The sequence below is a fragment of the Melanerpes formicivorus genome, unplaced genomic scaffold (genome assembly GCF_026170545.1).
Source record: "Melanerpes formicivorus ecotype bairdi unplaced genomic scaffold, bMelFor1.0.p_v2 SCAF_53, whole genome shotgun sequence".
Lineage (NCBI taxonomy): Eukaryota > Metazoa > Chordata > Aves > Piciformes > Picidae > Melanerpes > Melanerpes formicivorus.
Genome location: NW_027142405.1, coordinates 2,372,181 through 2,390,641, shown reverse-complemented (window position 1 = coordinate 2,390,641; position 18,461 = coordinate 2,372,181). Strand labels below are relative to the sequence as shown.

General features: G+C 42.6%; 1 protein-coding gene across 4 annotated transcripts in view; it reads right to left on the bottom strand.

The window, feature by feature from the left end:
* Nucleotides 1-18,098, bottom strand: part of RNF182 (ring finger protein 182) — a 31,937-nt gene extending 13,839 nt beyond the window's left edge. For 2 of the 4 annotated variants that reach the window (XM_068160779.1, XM_068160775.1), the window contains exons 1-2: nucleotides 17,947-18,098; nucleotides 11,544-11,673 (exon numbers count right to left, since the gene is read on the bottom strand). The gene's annotated coding sequence lies outside the window, so the exon portion shown is untranslated. Of the gene's footprint in view, nucleotides 1-11,543; nucleotides 11,674-17,640; nucleotides 17,693-17,946 lie in introns of those variants that run through there. The other 2 variants (XM_068160778.1, XM_068160776.1) reach the window with 2 other exon arrangements.
* Nucleotides 18,099-18,461: the final 363 nt, after the last annotated feature.

Here is an 18,461-nt window from a genome sequence, read left to right as displayed (position 1 = left end):
CACCGTCCCTGGAGGTGTTCAGGAGGGGATTGGACGTTGCACTTGGTGCCATGGTTTAGTCATGAGGTCTGTGGTGACGGGTTGGACTTGATGATCTTTGAAGTATCTTCCAATCTTGGTGATTCTGTGATTACATTTGCCTATTTACCTGAGTTAGTGTAAATTAATAACTGAGACCTAGTGCTGGTATTTTCTGAACTGGTAATAACAAGTGGGGATTTCAGTTTTGCAACATCTAGTACAAAGCTAGAAAAACAGAACACTAACAAATTCTGGATTTCACTTAATGTAATATAAATCCCAACATCAACACAGCAGCTTTTCAAGTGGATGTTCCCAAGGATATCAGGTTTTCTATGCAGTATCTCAAATGAGCAGCTTGGCTGAGGCTTATGGAATAAAGCAGGAAATTAGAAACATTTCTTGTCTTCTACTATGAAAAGAAGCACAATCAAGAGCATCTTTAAATACCAGATGTTTCAAATGGCAGTTTTCTTTAAAGTATTTTAAATAATGAATCTCCTCTGCTCTGCTGTTACTTAAGCAAGTGTGTAGGAGGTTTCTCAATGTTCTGCTATGTAAGTCTCTTTTCCAAAAGCAGATACTAGAAACGTGCATCAGTAAGTGACTTTATTAACTAGACCTTAGGAGATAACCTTTTCCCCTGTATGTTTATTTCCAGTGTGCTGAATGCTTACAATTTGCAAAGAACTGAAGATCTAGAAAAAAAGACTACATAAGTACTATTTGGAAGCTAAGAAACATTAGTTTGTATTTATACTGTTACTTTCCCACTGAAAGCTCCGCGCTTGAAGCGTGTGCTGTACAGCACATGTAACAGACAGCATAGCGCTGTTACCCTACATTGTTTATAAACAGTGCAAAAGGTGGCACATTTCACAGCTCTGCATATACAGACCACATCATTTGTAGTAAGTTAAAATATACCTTTTTCCATGGCCTTGGCTTCCTGGCAGAAGGAGCTCACTGTGAAACTGACTAAAATCCAGTTCTGTCTCTTCTCTGGAGTCCCATGATTACAGCCATTCCTTGAGGACTTTTGAGCTTGTATTTTTCTGGAGGGCTCTCTCAGAAAGTGCACCCTAAGAAAATGCACCCTTAGGGGCATTTCACATTAATTGTGGGGGATATATTTTGCAACTTTGAGTACATCTACACTTAAACTGCAGTGCAGTGTTGATTTAACTAAGACAAATGCAGTACTGGAAACAACCTAGCTGTAACAATATGTAGTTCCCAGCCAAACTTATGCACCATTTCCCACTCTGTTATGTTGTGCTAGTAACGGTTTGGTGGTGACTTGGCAGTGCTGGGTTAACAGTTGGACTTGATGATCTTAAGGATCTCCTACAACCAAACAGTTCTATGATTCTAAAATGCTGATGTTTGTCTACAACCTGTGCCAATCTCTTGCCTATCTGTAACCATTCACTGCACAGTGCCAAGCTACAGAAGACTGTATTTTGAAATGGGATAGGAGATACCCTAGAAGACAGTAAGTTTTACCTTTCAGTCTCAATTTCAAAACTTAGAATGTCTCAGCTTGAACTGGGTATCTCAGAGGACCAGCAACCACAGAAAACTGAGACTTTCATCCCTACTTACTCAAAACTTTATTCAGGTGTTGCTATTCACATCATGCTTGGCAATGTTTCTCCGTATGGATATCCTCTACAGTTTTCTCAAGCCCATTCATGTCCTGAATGCTTCAAACACCAAGGCTTGTTGTAAAAAATTTGAAAATTAATTTAACTTTCAAGATTTTCCCCCTGAGAGACTCCTGTTTCTGAAGGAGAAAACACAGGACACCGCTACATGGATCACAGTATCACAGTATCACAGTATCACAAAGGTTGGAAGAGACCTTGAGGATCATCGAGTCCAACCTATCAACACAGACCCCATGACTAGACCATGGCACCAAGTGCCACGTCCAATCCCCTCTTGAACACCTCCAGGGATGGTGACTCTACCACCTCCCTGGGCAGCCCATTCCAATGACAAACAACTCGCTCGGTGAAGAACTTTCTCCTCACCTTGAGCCTAAACTTCCCCTGATGCAGCTTGAGACTGCGTCCTCTTGTTCTGGTGCTGGTTGCTTTGGAGATGAGACCTCCTGGATGAGACCTCCTGGATGGATCATTAGACAAAGGTGGACCAAGGAAGAAGCAGCTGCCAAGTGAATTTTATTTTAAGTAGATTCGCCAGACTAAATGACTGCTGCAAAAAGGCCATCACACAGCAACAACCACCACTTTCTTTTGACACCAGATCAAGTCAAACAATGAAACTGTAGCAAGGAATTCAAACAGAAGCTTGCAGAGCAGAGAGTAGCTGAACGTATTAACAGTTAACAGCTTTGAACAAACAATTCCACATACACATCTAAAAATGATTTCCGAGGACAAAGTTGCTTTCTTGTACAAAATGCATAGTATGTATTCAGATAAAAGAGAGCTATCAGTGTAGTCCCACCGGACTGAATGAGAGTATCTGGGAAAGGACTGACAGAATGTGCCTACCTCTTGGTGAAATTCTTCTGACTGAACGATTCAGACTGAAATTTCTGACCTACTTCAGCCAGTCCTAGTGGCAGTTCTGCCCTGATAATGAAGCATTCTTTTTCTGGAGCAATAGATGAAAGAATATCACGCTATGTCTAAGCCTCTAGCTTTCAATGACCCCACTCAACCCCATAAATGAAAAGCTCTGAACAGCATCAAGAGCAATTCAACCAAACAAGATGCAAACACTTACAAATCTAATGTGAGCGAATCACATTGGCTTTTGTCTTAAAAAAAGCCCTTTGTTTAGAGAAAAAAGTCTTCTTCCTGTTGTTTTCCCTACAGTAGACTCATAGAATTGTTTCAATCAGAAAATACCTCTAAGACCATAGAGTCCAACTGTCATCTGAGACCACCACGGCCATTAAACCATGCCCCAAAATGCCACATCCACATGGTCCTTGAACGTCTCTGGGGACAGTGACTCCACCAACAACTTGGACAACCTATTCCAATCCCTGACCACTGTTTCAGTAGAGAAATTTCTCCTAATATCCAATCTAAACCTCCCCTGGCACAAGTTCAGGCCAGCAGTTCTAAAGATGTGTTTAAAAACACTTGAAGGAGGGGAGACCTTATTGCTCTCTACAATTACCTGAAGGGGGGTTGTAGCCAGGAGGGAGTTGGTCTCTTCTCCCAGGCAACAAGCATCAGAACAAGAGGACACAGTCTCAAACCGTGCCAGGGAAGGTTTAGGCTGGATATTAGGAGGAAGTTCTTCATAGAAAGAGTGATGGACCATTGGAATGGGCTGCCCAGGGAGGCGGTGGAGTCACCATCACTGGACGTGTTTAGGAAGAGACTGGATGGGGTGCTTGGTGCCATGGTTTAGTTGATTATAGTGTTGGATGATTGGGTGGACTCAATGATCCTAAAGGTCTTTTTCAACCTGATTAATTCTATTCTATTCACTGAAGCCAGCTTGGAAAATGACAGCAGGAATTTTATCTTGGATGCAGGTCTTTTCTAATGACATATATGCAAGCCTTTCTCAGGCAGTGTTCCTGTTTTGGGGGGTAGGAGGGGGAAAGGCAATAAAATTAGGCACTAAAAGAATATGGTATACTTTTCTTGGTTTCCATTTTGTAGAATGCACCCCTTTTTAATGCTTCTAAATTTTGCTACTGCCTTATTTATTCAGTTCCTAAATCTGTAATCCTTGCTAAGGCAAAAGTCAGATGGAATTGATAGGAGACTTGCTGGGAGACACAATCAACCATTAATTTATCTTTTTTTTTTTTTCTCTTAATGGAAATATATTTTTTTTTTAATTGTCATATTATTAAATCTTGGAAACAACTGTGCTTCACAATACATAATTCCAACCAGGGAATATCATCAGTAAAGAATTATGATGGCAATCTAGTAATTCATAAGAACTGCACAATACTCTTCCCTAACCCAAAAAGATAAACTTATTTTAATACACTGGGTTGTGCAGAAAGGAGCAGCCAGGATCTCAAGGTCAGCATTTATGAATACACGAATTGTGGCAGCCCCACTGGCAGGATATCAAGTCTGAAAGATATACTGATCAAACATTATGTGAATGAAGTATTTGATACACTCACACAGACATGGTATCATGTGCAGATGAGACATTACAGCTTCAGATGTGTTACACATTCTGTGATCATACCAGGTGGTGTCACTGGCTTCCTAAACCAGTGGTTCTGAAAGAACTTTAGTTCCCATTGAGCATCAGTAGCAATCCTTAAGCATTTAAGGTGTTAGGATTTTAACTTGGTGTGGTGGGTTGAAGTTTCCCCCCCCCAACATTAACTTTGCCAGACCAACTCAGCTAGAAGCAAATGAAACTGTATTTACAAGCAAAATCTACACTCTATGATGGAATGCAATGAGTACGTACAAAATATACAGTATTTACAATGTTATACAGATATTTACAATTAATAAAGAGCACAAGGACCCCCCTGGCCAAGGACTAGGGGGAGTTACTAGCTTCTCCCCGTCTGCCTCCCTTGCCCCCTTGTACAAAAGGGACAAGAGAAAGGAGCAGAGAAGTTAGACTTAGCCAAAGCCAGCTGATAAGCAGGTTATCTCTCCTGAGTGAAGAAAAACAGCAAGAGAAGAAGAGAGGAGAGGAGAGGAGAGGAGAGGAGAGGAGAGGAGAGGAGAGGAGAGGAGAGGAGAGGAGAGGAGAGGAGAGGAGAGGAGAGGAGAGGAGAGGAGAGGAGAGGAGAGGAGAGGTTCGGAGAGGAGAGGTTCGGAGAGGAGAGGAGAGGTTCGGAGAGGAGAGGTTCGGAGAGGAGAGGTTCGGAGAGGAGAGGAGAGGTTCGGAGAGGAGAGGTTCGGAGAGGAGAGGTTCGGAGAGGAGAGGAGAGGAGAGGTTCGGAGAGGAGAGGAGAGGTTCGGAGAGGAGAGGTTCGGAGAGGAGAGGTTCGGAGAGGTTCGGAGAGGAGAGGAGAGGTTCGGAGAGGAGAGGTTCGGAGAGGAGAGGTTCGGAGAGGAGAGGTTCGGAGAGGAGAGGAGAGGAGAGGAGAGGAGAGGTTCGGAGAGGAGAGGTTCGGAGAGGAGAGGAGAGGAGAAGTTCGGAGAGGAGAGGAGAGGAGAGGTTCGGAGAGGAGAGGAGAGGTTCGGAGAGGAGAGGTTCGGAGAGGAGAGGTTCGGAGAGGAGAGGTTCGGAGAGGAGAGGAGAGGTTCGGAGAGGAGAGGTTCGGAGAGGAGAGGTTCGGAGAGGAGAGGTTCGGAGAGGAGAGGTTCGGAGAGGAGAGGAGAGGAGAGGAGAGGAGAGGAGAGGAGAGGAGAGGTTCGGAGAAGAGAAGAGAAGAGAAGAGAAGAGAAGAGAAGAGAAGAGAAGAGAAGAGAAGAGAAGAGAAGAGAAGAGAAGAGAAGAGAAGAGAAGAGAAGAGAAGAGAAGAGAAGAGAAGAGAAGAGAAGAGAAGAGAAGAGAAGAGAAGAGAAGAGAAGAGAAGAGAAGAGAAGAGAAGAGAAGAGAAAAAGGAAGAATTGTTATGGTACAGATCATCTTATTCCAGATATTTATCCAATGAATTTACTCAGAATAATCTTTTGTTTTCCTTTTTACACATAATAGTAATTTATTTATATTTTTCTACTTTTCTGCTTGAAATCTGTGACTAAATTTTTAAAGGCATACCCTAAAACCACCACACTTGGCTACTCAGAAAACTAGTACTAAGTAGTACTAAGTGCTTAGTACTTAGAAAACTAGTACTAAGTAGTAATAAGTACTAAGTACTAAGCACTAAGCATTATAATTGTCTGCAATGACTGTAAGACATCGTGCAGTGACACCTTAATAACATCATTAAGTACTAAATCTAAATGAAAGACAAAAGGACCTTTGAAGTAAATGCCCACTAATTCTTCTAAGCACTCTAGAGTAAATCTTACTCTTGCTTACACCTGTGCAAAGCCAGTGAGCTGAATTCCATTGAGTTACTGATGCTGTATGAGCGTAACTGAGCACGGAATACAAGATTGCTATCCCAGAGCCTTGGTGTCCTTAAAGAAGAGAGTTTTGAAATAGAGGTTAAAAAAAAACAACCAACCTAAACCAGGGATACCTGGAAGAGTTTTGTGTCTAGAGTTGACAGAGGGAGATAAGTGCAAGTAAAGAAAATTTAGGAAAAAATGGTTTCTAAGTTGGCATCTTAAGGAATATTGCTGGAAGCACATACAGAGGGAGGAGGTTTGAATGTTGCTGGACAAGGTGAATCTGTGAGGTGTTTCAAAGACAGCATTATATGGTTTAGGATGACAGCCAAAGCAGATATGAGGGGGTTGGGTAAGGGAAGAAATGGAAGTGTCAAGTCAGTAGGAAAAACTAGGTTACAACACCAAAACTAAGGAAGTATTAAAGCATACGCAAAAGTAGAAGGTGAGGAAAATGTTGTGTACTATACATGAATAGATATTAGGAAAATTTGGCATTAATTGGATTATGAAAAGAACTTACATATGGCTTCTGTTGCCCACCATACTGATGAGAATAAATGTGAAAAATAATAACAGAATGATAAAGCAGGCAAGGATGCAGGAACAAAACATGGAACTCATTTTGATACTGCAAATATCAGTAAAATCACTGAAGTGAAACATTAAGAGAACCAGCCAAAGCAAAATTCAAGAGAACACTCTTTTATTTTGTTGTATAATCAAATTCTCTTGCTATCAAGACCAATCACAAGTGTTCACAGAATCACAGAATGTTAGGGGTTCAACCTTCCTGGCCAAAGCACGATCACCTAGGGCAGGCCACACTGGAATGCATCCAGGCAGGTTTGGAAAGTCTCCAGAGAAGAAGACTAGTGTTAGTAATTGGTTAAAAAAAATACAAACAAACAAAACACAAAATTCCCAAACAATTTGAAGAAACCCAAACAACAAAGAAACTCAAACAACCCAAACAACAAGAAACCCAACCAACCAGAAACCCAACCAACCAAACTACAAGAGGAGAGACTGGGGAGAGAGGAGTGATGCAGGAAAGAGATTAATTCACAATGTGTACTACCAGGGTTGTTGCACAACCAACATGAAAGAAAATATAGAAGAGAAAGTCAGTATGTTTCGTTGAGCACTGCATCAACAAATGAATGTTTTCATCTACAAATAGCCTATGTGTGCAATAATATTTAGCTAGATCATTTAATGCAACATTTCAAGAAAAATATTCAGTCACAGCCATGCTCTACAATCAGTACTGTGAAGGGACACTGATGGAGGGAGAAAGAGTAAAACACACATACAAACACATTCCATCCTGTAAGCCTACATCATCCAGAGGACACAAGATGTCTCTATTAAAATACCGATTCAAGACTGAAGAAAAAAAAAGATCTCACAGAATTACCATGGAGTTACTTAAATAAAGGAGAAGCTTCATTTAAACAGTTGAAAGCTGGGACACAATGCTTCGTATTAATTATTATGTTTGCTCTTTCCGGCCTGTCACAATGATGAACAATAATGATTGCATAGTGTGAGATAGTCACCATTTAGTTAATTCACTCAGTCTAGGCAGGGGATTAAAGATGTCTCTATCGTCTTCCATTCCTTAACAATGGCCCTTTCTGGTTCCAAATGTAGCTCAGAGAAACCCTGAAACTGGTGTGACCTGTGCACATCTTGCTTGACATATCCCAGAGCCGAAAAGCCAGCTGTGAGAATACAATGTCCACAACTCTTAACATCAGTCTTTCCGGGGCAGCTGGCACAGAGCAGACATACACCACTTCCCTTCCTCTCAGACCTCCAGCAGACCAAGGGCCATCTCTGGTGTCTGTGGCAGTGCCATTCTTTGCTTATGTCAAATAAAAACTGGGGAAAAAACCGAGTTTCATGGACATCTGGAGCTGTAGATGGGAAGTGAGCTTTGTTAGTGTCCTTGCTGGAACCAGTGGGTTTAATGGAACAAAATCCCCAGTCTTTGTCCATTTCCTATCAACACAATTCTCTGTGGTTTCCCCACTGGAACTTTGCTCATCAGTGAATGTATGATGCTTGCTGTTTGCTGCCTGGCACACTGCATTTCTTTTTTGCAGATGGGTGAATAACCATTCATATATCTGACTAGAGTCTTTCTTTTGCTAGAGATATGGAACTGGATTTGTGTGGGGCAGCTGCTCAGTATTTGTGCGCCAGTCTGAACGGCCTAGTATGTCACAGTGGACAAATGACGTCATTTCTGGAGCAGGCTTCACAGGAACTGTGCCACTGCTTAGTGCTATGAATGCTGATGAAATCACTTTCCCAGTATTTGTTTACTCTCTCTGAGCAATACAGGTCTTGCAGTATATGGGTTGTTTGAGTCTTTCAGACTCAGGCTATTGTCTGAGCACTTCACACTCCTCTAGTGTGCTCTCTAGAAAATTTGATCTAAGAATTGCAGTGTGTATTGGTAGTGAAAAGTGAGGTACTTTAACAGAAGTTAGTTAGGTACTTTAACAGGCATACTGCCAGGATAGAAATTGAAAGAACTCTTATTCCTAATCCATGTTTTTTTCCCCAAAGACCCAAATCTTCTATCTTTCCTACCATAAAAAATTATCAAAACCAACCAACTAAAACCTCAGACAAACCCCAGCAAACAATTTCAATCCATTTCAGCTCAAAGCTGATGCCAAACTAATATTAATATCCTTCTCTGGAACATTCTGACATAGAGTCATAGAGTCATTTTGGTTGGAAAAGACCTACTCTACCTGCTGCCCTTCCATCTGTTTAGACCCCAAATTCTGCACAGCAAAGGCTGTATTGCATCTTCTCCATCAAAGATATTTCTAATGTTTTAACAATCATCAATCTGATCCATCAGCTATGAGCATTACTGTAACACACACATACACACTTGAATTTTAATTTTATGCATCTACAAACATTAAAGCAAATGCTGATTGAAGCTGCCCCTCATCAGTACTCCAAACGTCCCAAGACTAATGCAACATGATCAAACACGATCAAAAGAGCTCTGGACCAAAAATAATGGAGTAATATTAGCCTTACTCTTCAATGCAGACAGTAACATGCTGAACTCTGTTTTGGGTGGGTTGGTTTTTTTTTCAACTCCCAGGAGTTATAATTTGTCAGAGCACTATTTCATGCTTCTTTTTGCTCTTCATCAGTGCTTTAGTTAACACTTCCAGTGTGTAAGCGGCAAAATAAAACACCCAGGATAACTCTCTGAAGCACTTTTTAAAAAGATTATCTGTGTTCCATTGAGGTTGGGTTTTCTGTACTCAGGTAAGATCATAAATGAAAAAAAGCTGTGACAAAACTAAATACAAAGACACAGCACTGCTATTCAAAGAGGTGCAGAGTGAAGCAGTAAAATGGAGGTGACATCAAATATGCAGCAGGATTGTTTGTTACGAGTTATTATTTTACAGTCAGTGGAGAGAGACTTCTTTATTGGACATTTACATAGGATTTTGTCCACAGCTACTCTCTACTGATAACAGTGTGTGAAATTGTTTTTCCTCCTGAGCAACAGGCAAACAAAAGGCAATAAGGATGAACTTGTTTATACAGTAATATACAGCACTGTATGTAGGCAATTTCCACACATGTGTATGTAATGTCTATTTACAGCTCTGGTGTATTTGTCTGTGACAAATATAAACATACATGTGTGCATATCTGCATAATTTAAAATATTCTAGCTCTCTCTGCCCAGGGAGGTGGTGGAGTCACCATCCTTGGAGGTGTTCAAGAGGGGATTGGATGTGGCACTTGGTGCCATGGTTTAGTCATGAGGTCCGTGGTGACAGGTTGGACTTGATGATCTTTGAGGTCTCTTCCAACCTTGGTGATTCTGTGATTCTTGAGAGGGCAGCATATATAAATGTGCCTGCATGTCTCTGTGTGTATGGACTAGAACTACAGAAAAGCTGTTATCCTCTCAAGAGACTTACAGTATTTCAAATACACACACACACTCTACGAGCTGTCTATATACATGACAGTGAGTCAAGCATCATATTGTTATTAAAACTCAAAACAAATTATGAGACTGGCACAAGTGACATTTTTTTTAATGAATAATTTTACTTTACTGAAACAGAAAAATAGGCAGATGACGTAATTTTAAACAGGGAACCAAGTTCAGAAGGCTGTTCAAGTTACTCATAGCCATACTGGGCTGCGTCAGGAGAAGTGTGGCCAGCAGGTCAAGGGAGGTGATCCTCCCCCTCTACTCAGCTCTGGTGAGACCCCACCTGGAGTACTGCGTCCAGTTCTGGAGCCCCTATTACAAGAGGGATATGGAGGTGCTGGAACGTGTCCAGAGAAGGGCCACGAGGATGATCAGAGGGCTGGAGCACCTCTCCTATGAGGACAGACTGAAGGAGTTGGGGCTGTTCAGTCTGCAGAAGAGAAGGCTCCGAGGTGACCTAATTGTGGCCTTCCAGTATCTGAAGGGGGCCTACAGGAAGGCTGGGGAGGGACTTCTCAGGATCTCAGGTAGTGATAGGACTAGGGGCAATGGAATGAAGCTAGAGGTGGGGAGATTCAGGCTGGATGTGAGGAGGAGGTTCTTCACCATGAGAGTGGTGAAACCCTGGAATGGGTTGTCCAGGGAGGTGGTTGAGGCCCCGTCCTTGGAGGTGTTTAAGACCAGGCTGGATGAGGCTCTGGCCAGGCTGATCTAGTGTGGGGTGTCCCTGCCCATGGCAGGGGGGTTGGAACTAGATGATCCTTGTGGTCCCTTCCAACCCTGACTGATACTATGACACCTGAAATAACAAAACTGCATTAAAAAGAAGACCCCAAAAGAGTTCTTTTTGATGGGTTTTTGTGACATGCCTCCCTCCTCCTCCAGAGTCAATGAGAATTCATATATTAATGAGATTATGTCAAGAAGCATTATTGAAGTCTTACACTGATAAACACACTGAAAATTATTGTTAATTCCCTAACCCCCAAACTTCAGCATGAATCAGATGTTTTGGCCATGTTACAATAAATTGGTAGAAAGAAGCTTCATAATGGCAGTGCTACCAGATCCATAAGCCCAGCACACTACTGTGGAACTTGCTATCTTGGGAGATACACCAGGGAAAGGCAGGGAGACACCATTGCACTCAATGTTCCTCCATTCAGGGGCACAGCAGTGATACAAGCACATTTCATTTATTCTTAAGAAATAGGCATAAGATTTACTGGAAACTTAGTTAATTTGGGGTTTTTGGGTTCACCTCCACACCATTAATTTTCATCTCTGCCTAACTCTAAGCCTTGTAACAATTGTTTCCTTATTTTCCCATCAAAGTAAGCATCCTTCTTCAGATCCCTACTTGAGCACATACTCAAACATACACATGCTTACATCACTCTGAAAGTAGATGTATGCTTAAGTATGATCCTATTGCCTTAAGACACTTTATATTCTAGGATGTAATCTGGCAAAATACAACATGTAAAATAGAGATGTGATGCTTGAGAAAATATTTTGGTGAGCTTCCAAGGACTTACCTGCCAGCTGCCAAGCTCTGGGCCCAATCTATTCATCCATCCATCCATCTCTCCATCACCCAAGTGTCTGAAGGACTGATAAGAAAAACAGATGATTCATCACTGGTGTGTCCTCTGTTCTCTCTTTGTCCTGTTGGAAACATGATAGTTTATGATTAAGGTGTTAATTTTTCAAGCTAAGAGAAACCTACAGCATAAAAATGACAGTTTTTATCTTATTGGATATATATTCTTTCCAATTTTTAACAGAGAGGGCCAGAAATGAAAATTTTCATTGTTAGCTGATTTTCAACAGAGCAGGTACCCGTGCTTGTCTTCTCAAGTGTCAAATACCACCTTATAGCCAATGAAGAATAACGTCAGCTGTGCAGTCAGAAGGTGCTCTCTCTCTTTTGGTCTTTTTAGAGAGATCTGACTTTTAAGATCATATTTCATTTCCATTTACTTTGCAAGCATTATTCAAGGTGTTGACCTTGAACTTAATAGCACAAACACCAAGAACTTATCTCAGAGACAAATAGGGGGGATAAGAGCTTCAGATCAGTCATGGAGGTGGCACAGAACAGAGAAATACCTTAGAATACTGAAATATGCAAAGAGCACTTGCACTCAAGCAACTTTGCTTGAGTGATACACATCAAATGAGAAACTAACAAAAGAAAACAGCATTCCTCTTTAACATTAAAGTATGTGCTAGATGCATTGTTATTGTATCAGACTGAGAGAGAGAAACAGGTATGACTTTTCATGTAAGATAGGTACCTAACCCACACTGTAGGTTAAAGGTTCATAGACATTTTCCCACTAAACCCTGCCAGAAGGGATCATCAAATAGGCATGTTTTGAGGGGAGGGGCTGAGGACTAGGTGAGTAAGTGTTTTCACTAGTGGACTTGAAGGAAATGTAAAATAATGTCTGATAAATTGTACAGATTACATAAGAATTTGGCAGAAGAGTAAATAATTAAGAAGACAGAATTATTTGGCAAACCATTCAAACAAAATGCATCCGAACACAATCAGATACAGATTCTGGTGTTACCAAACCAGTCCTTGAGAATGGGGCACTGACTAACAGAAAACAAACTATCTGAAAAAACGTAGAATCATATAATAGGATGATTTGGGTTGGAAGGAACCATTAAAGGTCCAGGTTCAGCTATGTGTAGGGAGGGACAAAATGCCTCACCCTCTGTGACTCTCTGAGATCTCAGCAATATGGATTTAGCAAGGTGGGATGGGTGAGGAGGGAAATACAGCTGTTTTTTTACCTCTAGATACCACAGTTTATGTTTTGGTGAGAGTCAAAGTATTTGCACAGTTCTAATGTTCACATTTTATAAAGAATATTGAAGAGCTGGTTAGTTTCTAACAGATACAGTGAGGCCAGACCTCCTCTCCCCCCCAAAAAAAAACATCAGAAGCCGAACAAAACTCCTTCAAGGGAATGCTATAAAGAGCTCTATCTGTTTAGCTTCTCTAAGAATGAGAGTCAACTTAATTACAGGAATAAAGCAAGTAAGGATCAGGTACAAAAGCACTCTTTGATTTAGTGGATACAGCAAAATTTGTGCAATATGCTGAAAGCAAACACAAGTACTAGAACACTACAAAACACCAGCTTTTCATTGACTCTGTGTTACAATTTTAGTCACACAATCACACATCATTTTCCTCCACAGGAAGCTTCATTTGGTGTGCAGTGTAGTTGGGGGTTATTTAATGAATGCTTTTGTTTTATTCTCTTTCTTAACTTGTGGCCCCACAACTCACTCACTGTACCATTTAAACCTAGCACCAAACACTGCATGTCTGTCTTTGACTTTCATTTGGCTGTCACTTTAACAGCATATGAGTGTAATTCAGTGTACTGAAAAAGCTACAGAAGATAGAAGCCCTCCTTACACATGGATGTTATACAACACTCCACCTGGACAGAGGGTGAGCCAAATGCTACTCAAAATTTCTGCTTAAGGTGTTTATAAAATTCTAGTTTAATAAGCTAAGTATTTTCAGTAGTAGCAGAGGTACTGGTAAGGCATTTCAGGCTTTTTTGAGAATTACTGGTAGGAATTGTATAGAGTGAAAGGCCAGTATCAGCTTAAGGTTTGAGCAGGTTTGTTTCCATCACAGAATACTGCTGTGGAGATACTCTAGGTCCCCTGTCATGTATTAGGCGGCAAATGGCTTCTGCAGGTTCTTGGTAAACACCTGCAGGGTAGGCTCCTCAGGAGCCAAGCCATGCTTTCACATAAAGCTATTTCACAGAAGAAGATTCAAGGTCAGATAATTTTTCAAACAGACTCTGATCAGGTCACTGCTTGTGAGTCACCAAGGGGTGTGTGCTTTACTTCCTGTTCACGGGAGCACATCTCCTGCCTGAGATTTCCAGATAAGCTATCCATCATCTGAAAGATGAGTTTTCTTCTTTGCCATGAACTGCTTGCCAAGATAAGTTCCCCTGCCTGGAACACCACCTGCCCTGAAACTATTATGGAAGGTTTGGGTTTCCTGGTCAACACCTTTTGCCACAGATACTGCTGATGAAGCCTTTATGGTTTACAAAAGAAGCCTTCAGCCCCTAACTGGGCCATCCACTGGGAGGATACAGAGCACACAGTCTAATATATACAGATATTCCTAGCCAGGTCTCCACTAGCCTGTCCTAGTTCCAGTGCCACCTCAACCTGACTCCTCATACCAGTCCCAGGTAGCCCTCCCATCATGCCCCTTGACTCCAGGGCAAGCTGCTCATCAAACCCCACCTTGCTTCTCACTGCAGCCACATACATCTTCATTTTTTTCCAAACTTCCCTACAGCTCTTCTCATATCCAGACTGTCACATCCTATTCATTCTACCAGACTGACACTTGTAATAACTTGTCAACTTCTAATTGAGGCAGGAATACTGGAAGATAATACAGCCCATCCCCACCCCTCCACCAACTGCTGAACTTTGCAGCAGGAGCAGCAGTAATCTTTAGAGATGCTACTTTCAAAATGCAATAGGTAGCTACAGACCGCTTGTAAACCTGAGTCTTTCAAAGAACCACAGTTTTGTTACACTTTGGCTACATTTCCTGGGAATGACAAGAGACTTCAGGAAAACCCTTAATGAATTTTAAGTCTCTGCTCAACACTGGAGATGCTGGAGTATCTCAGGTTTTCACACTATTTGGACTAAACTTAAATTGCTGCTGTGTAATTTGAACATTTACTGACTGTTTGCATAGATCTTGTTTGAAGAGTTAATAAAGGTTTCTGCCTAGAGAGTTATTAAAGACTTCCATCCACTTGGAAATTTATCCAAGTTAGGCACTCACATGAATACCCCTCATTTCAAAATAATTGAGCTGTAAGGTGGCACCATCAGATCTGAAAAAAAAAAAGGGTTCATCTGTTGATAGTGACAAAGATAAAATGGGAGAAGTATGTTAAATCATGGCATTTATTATGCCTAAACTGCTGCACTGCATTATCCCTACAGGAAAACCAAGCTGGATGAAACTAGAGGACTGGGGTTTAAAAATTGCAGAGCTATGGAAGGCTAAAAGCTGTACATCTTGTTCTTGTTTATGTGTCCTTGCAAATGAATCTGAAACCTAAGGTAAGTTTTCAGGAGGCCTGAGCTCTTTGCAGCTTACCACAGCAGTCTCTCACTTGCAAAGGTTTTCTTTATACTAGAAAGACACAATTATCATATGTTGCACTACTCTAAGGTACACATCTGCTCATAATATGTTACTATCAGAACAGTAGTTTATATTGGATAGGAAGCACTTCAGCACACACTGTGTGCAAAGGCCACAGGAGAATTTCCCCAGCTTGCTCTCTGAGGCTTTCTAACACTCCTTAGCAACCTTGCTGGAAGGACTGAAATCACAGCCCGTATACTTGAAATAGCTGCTGGCTACAGCAAGCGCACATACATCTCCACAAAAGCATTAAACAGAGTCATGAAACTGAGGACACAGACAAACAGGTTAAACTCGTAACAGCATGAGGAATACTGGCAAGCACACTTCTGCAGTGGCCTTATTTCACTGTATAAACGGCACAGTTTTAGAGGATGCTTTTGTGACAATTTGAGAACAGACTTCCAATAAACCTAGTCTGGACTGAGGAACATTAGAAAGGTGTGAAATGAGAGTCTGTGAAAACATGATCTAAGTGCTAGAACTGCTGGGACCAGCAGATACACATCTCAGGCTGTATTATGGGGCATAGTGAGCTACTGCATTCATTCCTGGTACTGCCTCAACTACTATGTTGTTCTTCTCTCTGATAAACTTCATCAATTGAAGTTTGCAATTCTTCCACACGGAACAATTTCAAGAGTGAAATGCCACAACCATGAATATTTTTGCCTATGTCTTTAGCTTTTAAGGTAATACTGAGTTCTGAGGTTTGCCATCAAGCGAAGAGAACAGAAGTCACAGCTGACCTTTTCCATCCTGCTAGCTGCATTCAGTTACAGATAGCCCAGGGTTTCTTCTTGAAATGCTATTTTCCATCATGCTAAGATAATCTGAGGTCTCTAGGTTTTACACATTTAATAAACTCAAGAGTTTGCTTTTCAGTGTGGCATAAAAACCAGAGGTCATTCATAAGAAGGCTATAACTTTTTCAACCAAACAACTGTGGTGACACTTCTGAAAGAAGCAAAGGACAAACACTTATAAACACTGAGCAAAACATTGCAAATAATAAACCAAAGAAATTCTGTCTTTCTGTGTTTTGTTTTTAACAAACCAGATCTGAATTCCACTGTATTGATTGCTGTATTTCTCATTTACATGTTACATCGAGAAATGTTTAACCTTGATTAACCCTCATGTAAAACGTGCACATCTCTTGCAAGAGAAGCCTCTCTATTTTATATGCTACTCGTTTTCATCACTGTTGAAGAGAGCTGTATCTTTTCTTTCCAACCTATTAAATATTTTCACAGTTTACTTAAATGGTATTGATAGTGCCACTTCTCATTTAACATTTTTATACACCTCTCAATCTTCCTCAGTCAATACTTAGCCTCTGAGCTCTGCCACCCTGATATAACCCATCTATGGTGTTTTAAATCACATAATATGATATTTAGATTACACATTACTTTTCAGGTTCTTGTCCACCCACTCAATAACTATGATAGCCACACTCTCCTCATCTCGCAATCTCACATTCCATTTCCTTTTTTAATTTCTTGCTCATATCCAGGAAGACTCCAATCTAGAGCATTCTCCTGGCTGCACACATGTCACAATTTTGATTGGCCTATCAACTAGTTTATTTCCTAAATCACTCAGCAATGAACCATAGTGGCTGCTCCTAAGGACCTCATCATGCAAGGTCAGCCTTCTCTTATCACTGGGAAGTCGCTCTGAATTTTAAACTTCTTCTAAAAGGGATGGTGATTCCTACAGCCACTACAGCTCAGACATTACTCATTGAGCCTCTACAGAGCTCAGGCAACTGTCCTGCTCGTGACCTTCTCATCGACCCTCTGGCATGAGCATCTCAAGAGCTAAGAGTGGCTAATTCTTGACTAAGCTTGGTTGCCCAAGATAAGCAAACACCACCCCTACCATCTTACCTCAGCTCTGTCTTCTAATGTACCAGGCTGACTTTGAAAGCTACAGGCTCGTGTCATGTTAAAATATTTCGGTACACTTACTCCTAAAAACAAGCAGTAATTTCTTGATTACTTTTCAATACCGTCTTTCAGATTTATTTATTTTTTTAAAACCTATGTAGTGTATTTTAAAGCTTCTCATCCTATTCAACATTATAAAGCTGAACAAATTAAACTTCGTAACCCCGTATTTTTATAACAACAACAAATTATTACAATCAAGAATAATCCTGAGGAGGGGAAGAGTTGCTCCGGGAGGAAAGGCAAAGCCAAGCCCACCGGTTGCAGCCCAGGGCGCGGAGCCGGTCCGTACTCACTCCCCTAACGACGGCGCCAGCAGGGCGAGGTGAGCTGAGCTGACCTGCCGAGCCCACCCCGCGAGCGCCGGTTCTTCGCCAGCCGGACGCGTTGCCCTTGTGCCCTCAGCCCTGCCGAGGCGAAGTCGGAAAGGGGCCGCCGCGTGCATACCTGCAGTAACCCTCCCCGCTCTCCATCTGTTGCCACAGACGCGGACTGAGGGACGAACGGACGCGTCTCCCTCGTCCCCTCTGCCTCTCCTCAGCCGCCTCTCAGGCGGCGCCCGCCGCCCATCAGCCGCCCCGAGCCGCGCCTCAGGCGACGCCCGCCGCCGCCCGGCTCCCGGAGGAGCCTCTCCCGCAGCCGTTACCCGGCGGCAGGTCCCCGAGCCCTGCCGCCTGCCTCGCGAGGGAGCCTCTCCGCCATGGCGATCACCCCGCCCCGGCCGGGGCTGGCGGGGAGCCCCTCGCTCCATACCTGTCTGGGCCGCCGCGGGCGGGGTGTCTGCGGGAGAGGGAGCCTCGTCCCCCTTCAGCCCCAGCGCGGCAGCGGGCAGCCGGCTTTGTTACTACTCGGAAGAGCCGCGGATCAGAGCCGTCGCTATAGAAACTGGCTGCGCCTCGAAGCGAGTGGCGGGAGGGAGGCGGGAGGAGTTGTGGGGTGAGGAGGGAGCCGTTCATTCAGGAATATCCTGGCCTCTTCCTCCTCCTCCGCCGCCGCCTGCAGTCAGCCCTCGGCACCGCCCAGCCCGGCAAGAGGGTGGGCAGGCGTCTCGCCGCCCTCACCTCTACCTGATTCCCCGGGCCACGATGGGGAACTCAGATTACCTCTTCTGCGAGACTTCCCCCCGAAAGCGCACAGTAGGATACACTCACATGAAGGACCCCTGGGCAGCGGCCACACCATGAAATGGCCGGGCTTGACCTGGCCTCCCACTCTTGCCCCCCTGCCTTTACTAGCCCATTTGGTCCTAGAGCATCACACAGAAAAGC